Here is a 7,514-nt window from a genome sequence, read left to right as displayed (position 1 = left end):
CAGTTGATGTGATGTATCAAGTTTTTTGACTTGCATGCAATGAACCATCCTTGCATCCCTGGGATAAATGCCACTTGAATATGGGTTATTATCTTTTTGATGTGTTAGATTTGGTTTGCTAGTATTTTATTAATAATTTTTACAGCATCTATATTCATAAGGGATATTGACCTGTAGTTTTCTTTCTTTTTTTTTTTTCTGTGTCTTTACCTTGTTTTGGAATCAGGATAATGCTAATGCTGGCCTCATAGAATGAGTTAGGAAGAATTCCCTCCTCTCTATTTTCTTTTAAGAAAGGCTAGAAGAATAATTTGTAGAATAATTTGAGAATAATTGGTTTCAGTTCTTCTTTAAAAGTTTAAATGAATTCAGCAGCCATCCTGTCCTGGGCTTTTCTTTTTTGGGAAATTTTATTATTGATTCAATCTTATTACTCATTATTAGTTTGTTCAAGTTTTCTATTTTTACTTGTGTCAGTCTTGATTGGTTTTATGTGTCCAGGAATTTATTCATTTCCTTTATATTTCCCAATTCTTTGGCATATTGTTGTTCATAGAAATCTCTGAAAATCCTTTGTATTTTTGTGGTACCAGTTGCAATGTCTCCTTTTTTCCTTTCTGATTTTATTTGGTTTTTCTCACTTTTTTCTTAGTCAACCTAATAGTTTCTTGGTTTTGTTTCTCTTTAAAAAAATACTAACTTTCATTTTGTTGATTTTGTGTGTGTGTGTGTATGTGTGTGTGTGTTTTGTCTCTATTTCATTTACTTCTGCTCTAATATTTATTATTGCTTTTCTTCTACTAATTTCCGGTTTGTTGTATTCTTGCTTTTCTAGTTCTTCCTTTTCTAGTTCCTTGAGGTGCACCATTAGGTTGTTTGTTTGAAATCTACTTTTTTGATTTATGTGTTTATTGCTATAAAATTTCCCATTAGCACAGCTTTTAGATTTTGGTATATTGTGTTTTTTTATTTGTTTCTATAGATTTTTAAACATTTTCTTCTTAATTTCTTCATTGACCATTGATTGTTGAGGAGCATGTTGTTTAATTTCCATGTATTTGTTCAGTTTTCAAAGCTCCTCTTGTTAATGACTTCTACTTTTATTCTATTTTGGTCTGAGAAGGTACTTGATATGATTTCAATATTTTAAAATTTGTGGAGACTTGTTTGGCAGCCTACCACATGGTCTATCATGGAGAATGTTCCATGTGCCACTGAGAAGAACATGTGTTCTGTAGCTGTTGGATGAAATGTTCTGTAAATGTCTGTTATGTCCATTTGGTCTATCGTGTGGTTTGTCTGATGCTTCTTGTTTATTTTCTGTCTAGATGATCTGTCCAATGCTGTGAGTAGGGTTTTGAAGTCCCCAACAATTACTGTATTACAATCTCTTTAGCTCTAATAATATTTGCTTTGTATATATAGGTGCTCCATCGGGTTCACAGAATTAGCAATTGTTCTATCCTTTTGCTGAATTGATCTCTTTATCATTGCATAATAATCTTGTCTCCTTTTACCCTTTTTTTTAACTTAAAATCCATTTTGTCTGATATACTATAGCTACTCTTGCTTACTTTTGGTTTCTGTTTACGTGGAATATCATTTTCCATCCTTTCACTTTTAGTCTATACGTGTCTTTACAGGCGAAGTGGGTTTCTTGCAGGCAACATGTAGTTAGGTCTTAAAAAAAAAAATCCATTCAGCCAGTCTATATATTTTAATTGGAGAATTTAAATAGTTTATATTAGAGATTATTGATAGGCAAGGATTTACTTCTGTCATTTTAATTATTTTCTGGTTGTTTGACTTTTCCCAGTTTAGTGACTGGGGAAGGGTCTACTTCCACAATCTCACTCATTGTTGGTAGTCTTCAGTCTTATGGGCTTTTGGCCAGAGATACCAATTTCTTGCCATGTGAACTTCTCCACAGGGCCGCTCAAGGACATGGCAACTTAGTTTCCTAAGAGCAAGGACTCTAAGAACTAAAAAGAGAGAAGGAGAAAGAGGGAGGCAGGGAGGGAGGGAGGAAGGCAGGGAGGGAGAAAGAGAGACAGAGACAGGGAGAGAGAGGGAGAGGGAGAGGGAGGGAGAGAGAGAGAGAGAGAGAGAGAGAACACACGTACAAGAAGTAAACCAGAATTTTTTGATAATCTAATCATGGAAGTGACATCACAATGCTTTTGCCATATTCTATTTAGATCTGAGTCATTGAGTCCAACCTATACCCAAGGAAAAGGGATTATACAAAGGCATGAGTACAAGGAGGGGTGACTGGTAACAATTTTAGAGTCTGCCTAAAAAAAATGTTTTTAAACAAGTATGTGAGTCAAAATAAGTTTTTTATCAGACAACTATTTAAAAAATTTAATATTATATTTTGGAATTCATGATTCAATTGAATGGTTCATCAAAAAGTGATTAGAGTTAAAAATAACTTCATTATTAAAATATAAAAAACAGCAGAATTAATAATAATGCTAATCTGAAATTGAAAGATTCAACCTGACAAGTGAAACTTAAAACATGCAAATATCTTTCTATTACCTTTCAGAGCAGGTTCTGATTGGTCTCATTCTACAACTGAGGGCACCGAGGATGAGTAGGTAAGGCAACTTGCCCAAGGTCAACAGCAAGTAAATAGAAAAATTGGAACTGTAACATGGAAAATATAACTCCAGAAGCAACACTCTTAACAATTTTGCTGAAATCTTAAGATCATTAGCAGAATAAACTTTTCAGTTAATCATAGGTTGCCAGCTCACCTGTGAAGAGATCTCCCTATACCTCCTATTGAGGTCACTAGTTGAGAACCAGACAGGATCATTTCTACTTCCATTTTCCTTCAACCCAATGGCACCCAGTTTGCACTAGCAAATAATTAACCTAAGGGTATATCTCACATGGACACTCCTGATTTATGACACATTTCACCATTGTCCAACCATCCATTTATTCAACCATCCATTCATATATTCATCCATCTATTCAATACTTCCAATTCATCTACACACCTGCCAATACATTCGTCTACCCATTCCCTCATTACTTCAACACTCCTAATTTATCTACACACTCACTCAACCAACCATTAATCTACTCATCCATTCACCCATTATTTTTTATCAAGCATGATTACTCATCTTAACTGTGCTATATCCTAAATCATAATTTCTCAAACTTCAGCCATTCATACTCTAGCCTCAATATTTATAGTCATCTCTGCATGCTTTTGTCTTTTTATAATTTTCACATATCTATTTTACTTTAAAAAATATAAATGTATCCTTTGGCTTCTTTCTAATATTTGCAAAATTGAGGGCTTTATATGCAAGTTAATTTTTCTCCAAATATACTTTAAAAGAAATTCATGAGTTCATTTAAAAAAATATTTTATCTACCATGGTTAGCAAACATTGGGATTAAATTTATTCGTGTTCCGAAGTGTTTAGATAGCAGGGAAACAGATGCCCTCACACCTCAACCCACCTTGTCTTTATTTCAAGACCTGCCCCACCTAGTAGGGGGTAGAATCTAGATCCAAAAATCTACTTAAGTCTGAGGCTCCGGTTGGAAGTAAAGGAAGGGATAAAGGGCCATCTGCCTCCCCACCCACCCACCCTCGTCTGTCTCTGTGCAATTGACAGGTTTGAAATGAGATTGCTTTCCTAACTACCTGTGGGGCCACCCGTGAGTCAATGTTTCATATTCATTAACTAATGTACAGCTGGAGACAGTAAAACCTTTCAGTGAAGGCTGATTTCAGAGCTTGCTAAGTCAATATCCCCCCTTTGATTGTTCTCCTATCTCATAGCAGCATTTGCTTCCCTCCTAAACATTCACTCCTAGAAGTGGATATTGTAGCCTATGTTGACATTGTCTGATGCCACTTTGCAGCTTCTGAAATATGTATATTTGGACTGTTGGAGTGTATAAAAATAGAGAAAAGGTTGGTTACTCAGATTCATGAAGGGTTTTTTAAAGGCAGCTCAGGAGAAGCTTTTATTATTTTTTTTTCCAATCCTACTCCTCTGCTTCCGATCCCTTTCTCTTTGATGCTCTGCTCTGTCTCCTCATTCTTCTCTATTCCTCCCTTCCCCCCCTTGCATTAGTCTGTTCTCACACTGCTAAGAAATACATACCTGAGACTGGGTAGTTTATGAAAGAAAGAGGTTTAACAGACTCACAGTTCAACATGGTTGGGGAGGCCTCACAGTCATGGCGGAAGACTAAGGAAAAGCAAAGGGACATCTTACATGGAGGCAGGCAAAATGGTTTGTGCAGGGGAACTCCTATTTATAAAACTATCAGATCTTGTGAGACTTATTCACTACCATGAGAATAGTATGGGGAAACTGTCCCCATGATTCAGTTATCTTCACCTAGCCTTGCCCTTGACACGTGGTGATTATTACAATTCAAGGTGAGATTTGGGTGGGTAGACAGCCAAACCATATCACCCCTCCTTCCTCCATTTCTTCTATGCTTCCCCATATTATTCCTTATTTTACCATCATCTTTCCTGCCTCCTTTTCTATTCCATCTGTTTAATTTAATAATGATTTCTTAAATGATTTTCCTGTTTATTTCAGGTCTATTAATACTGAGAAAACCATCTGGATTAACTGCTAGTTAAAAATGACTGGGGGAGAGAATTGCTTAGTTACTGGAGGTTTGAGGAAAATTTTGAGTACCTACTTTTTAGGTTGTTATAGAACATAAAATCATGTTCATAAAGCATGTATTTGGCATATAGAAATTATTTCATAAAAGTTTATTTTATTTTTCCTTCTCTGACTCTCTTTTCATATTCAGTTAATAGAAGCAATAGTTTCTGATCACTCTTTTTTTCTAAACCATTGCGACAATCAAATTAGGTTATGTTTGGAGGAATATCTTGTTTCTATCTGTCATGTTTGACAGATAGTAAGCTTCATTTTAATCTTTGCTTTTTTCTCAGAGATTGACTTAGGCACTCTTAATCTTTATCCCTTAGTCATGTGGCTCCATAAAATAATTTTAGTTGGAAAATTGACCATGCTTTGTTTTCCTATGCTTGAGAGAAAGCATTCATTGTATTTAAAGATGTTAGAGCTACTGTTTGCAACTACTAAATATTCTTAGGGTGCCCCCTTCTGTTTCCTGACAGTAACAGTGTAGTTTATTTTTATTTTAGTCTGGGAAGTCTAATGCCGTTATTCTTTGTAGGAGATGTATTAAGGTGGGATAGCGTAGCATCAACTCTGGCTGGCCAGGGAGCCTAAGAACAGGGGGTGACCTAAATGGTCTACACAGGGTTGTCAGACCATCACAACAATCATACTGCTCATTATCTCTGGCAAATACCTTAATAGCCTTAGGTTTTTTTCTACAAATTCATAATATCAGCAGGGAAGAATAGTATTAGAACTCTTATTATATGTGAGAAAGCTGAGACAATTTTTTTCCATTTATAGACCCTCCCAAGTGAGAATTCCTTGATTACTTAAACCATGAGTAGGTGAACATTTTACCCACATTTTTAAGGAACTTTTGATTATAAGCAACTGAAAACAATTAGACTTCACTTGAGCAAAATAAAGGATATTATTACAAACCACAGGGGTTCCTCACAGAACTCAAAGACTGTGGGCCTTGGGCAAACAATGGAATTTGGCACCATTGTGCCATAAAGACTAATATTCCAATCCCTGCTACTTCTCACTCAGCTTCCCTCTGCCTGGCTGCTTTCTTCTTTTTCTGCGTTAAGTTTTCTCTGGTGCCTCTAATTCTAAGTCTGCATGTCTGAAACCACTGGGGCCCACTCTTTTCATTTCAATGACAAATTCCTGGTAGACAAAATCAGTGTGCCTTCCTTTGAGTTAGGTGTCAGGTCCTGATATGGCCAGAGGTACAGGGTGATATGGCAAAAACATGGAGCTTACTCCTCAGATAGTTCCTGGAAAGACTTTCTGGACAGATGACCCAACAATTGACACCTGAGCTACCTGAACAACTGCCTGTGAAAGCATATTTCTTCTGTGCTTTGAGGAAGAGCTTGTGAAGCTGACAGCCCCGCTGCTCCATTCCAGGCTAGCTCTTGAAAAGGTAATGCTTTGATGGGTGGGGCCACTTAGGAGGGGGCCAGAGACAGGGGCAATTTTCATAGGCAGCAGCTACTGACTCATCCGTAGTTCCAGTATACCTGGACACATAGTCCTAGAACCATCAGGAGAATAACAAACAGGCTCTTACTCAAGTCTGGGAGGTTGTCGAAGGATTACTGACAACTTAAATAGAAAGAGCTATTTCTGTGGGTTTATCGTTTTTCCCTAATGGTAACATATTATTATTTTATTACAAAAGCAATGCATATTTTCACTTTTCTCAAATCCTATGGAAAAGCTACACAAGTAATTGAAGCCCTTCCTAATTTCTATCCCATTGCAAGAGACAGCAACCAAATACTTACAGGTATATCATTCCAAAATAATTTCCCTTGAGTATACCAAATTATAAGTTGGAATTTACCATGAATTTGTGGTATAAAACCTAAGGTGCATGAAATATCACATTCCTTTATTTTTCTAACCAAATTCGGCCACTTGTCAGGGTTGATACAAGATCTGGTCTTGGGCATTTTGATGTCATTCCTTGGAGGAGATGGGGGGTAGGTGGGAAGGTGATAAGTTGGAGAAGTTTTCTTTTTTCTTTTTTTTTTTTTTTAAAAAAAACAAAAAACAAAAAACAGGGTATCATTCTGTTACCAAGGTTGGAATGCAGTGGTGTGATTAGAGCTCACTGCAGTCTCCATCTCCCGGGCTCAAGTGATTCTCCTGCCTCAGCCTCCTGAGTATCTGGGACTATGGGCACATGCCACCATGTGTAGTTAATATATTATTATTATTATTATTTAGTGTTTTGTGGAGAAGAGGACTCACTTTGTTGCCCAAGCAGGTCTTGAACTCCTGGCCTCAAGTGTCCCTCCCCTCTTGGCCTCCGAAAGTGTTGGGATTACAGGTGCGAACCACTACACCCAGCCGAGACTTTCTTTTTCTACCCTGAAATCATACAAAAATGTTTGGATTTATTTTGTCCAGGAGAAAGGGGAAGCATGTCTGTTTCCATCAGTGTACCTCTCTTTGTCGTGTCATCTTGAGCTCCACCTTTTATACCAAGCTTTGGGATGAGGCTCCTGAGGACTTCAAGTTCCATGATCCAGAACCAGTCTCCTTGGGACATAAATTTCTGCAGCTTTCCTCTTTCAGGATTTCGTAACACGTGGATGGTTCAGAGGAGTGGGCTGTAGGTCCCTACCATTCAACACCCAATTCTCCCAAACTCTGGAGAACTGACTTTCTTCCTCAAATAAAGTCATTCCATATATCCATGTAAACCATTGTGACCACTATGCTCTTTGGATGATAACTCACACTTGCCCATAAGGCCTCTTAAAAGAATAAGCTTTTTAATGAATTATAAAACCAGGTAATTGAACTACATAATCTAGCTCTACTCTAAGTAAACTCACTTCTCTA

The 7,514-nt window shown here is 37.0% G+C and overlaps 1 long non-coding RNA gene across 1 annotated transcript; it reads left to right on the top strand.

Moving 5' to 3' along the window:
• The first annotated feature begins 2,210 nt into the window (after positions 1-2,210).
• Positions 2,211-7,163, top strand: LOC103882014. Its single transcript, XR_002520361.2, has 4 exons — positions 2,211-2,317; positions 2,552-2,603; positions 5,929-6,084; positions 7,077-7,163. It is a non-coding gene; the product is annotated as an uncharacterized LOC103882014 (long non-coding RNA).
• The last annotated feature ends 351 nt before the right edge of the window (positions 7,164-7,514 follow it).

Source organism: Papio anubis, chromosome 2, assembly GCF_008728515.1.
Source record: "Papio anubis isolate 15944 chromosome 2, Panubis1.0, whole genome shotgun sequence".
Lineage (NCBI taxonomy): Eukaryota > Metazoa > Chordata > Mammalia > Primates > Cercopithecidae > Papio > Papio anubis.
The sequence above is the reverse complement of the archived record's forward strand: the minus strand, read 5'-3'. Positions and strand labels throughout refer to the sequence as shown.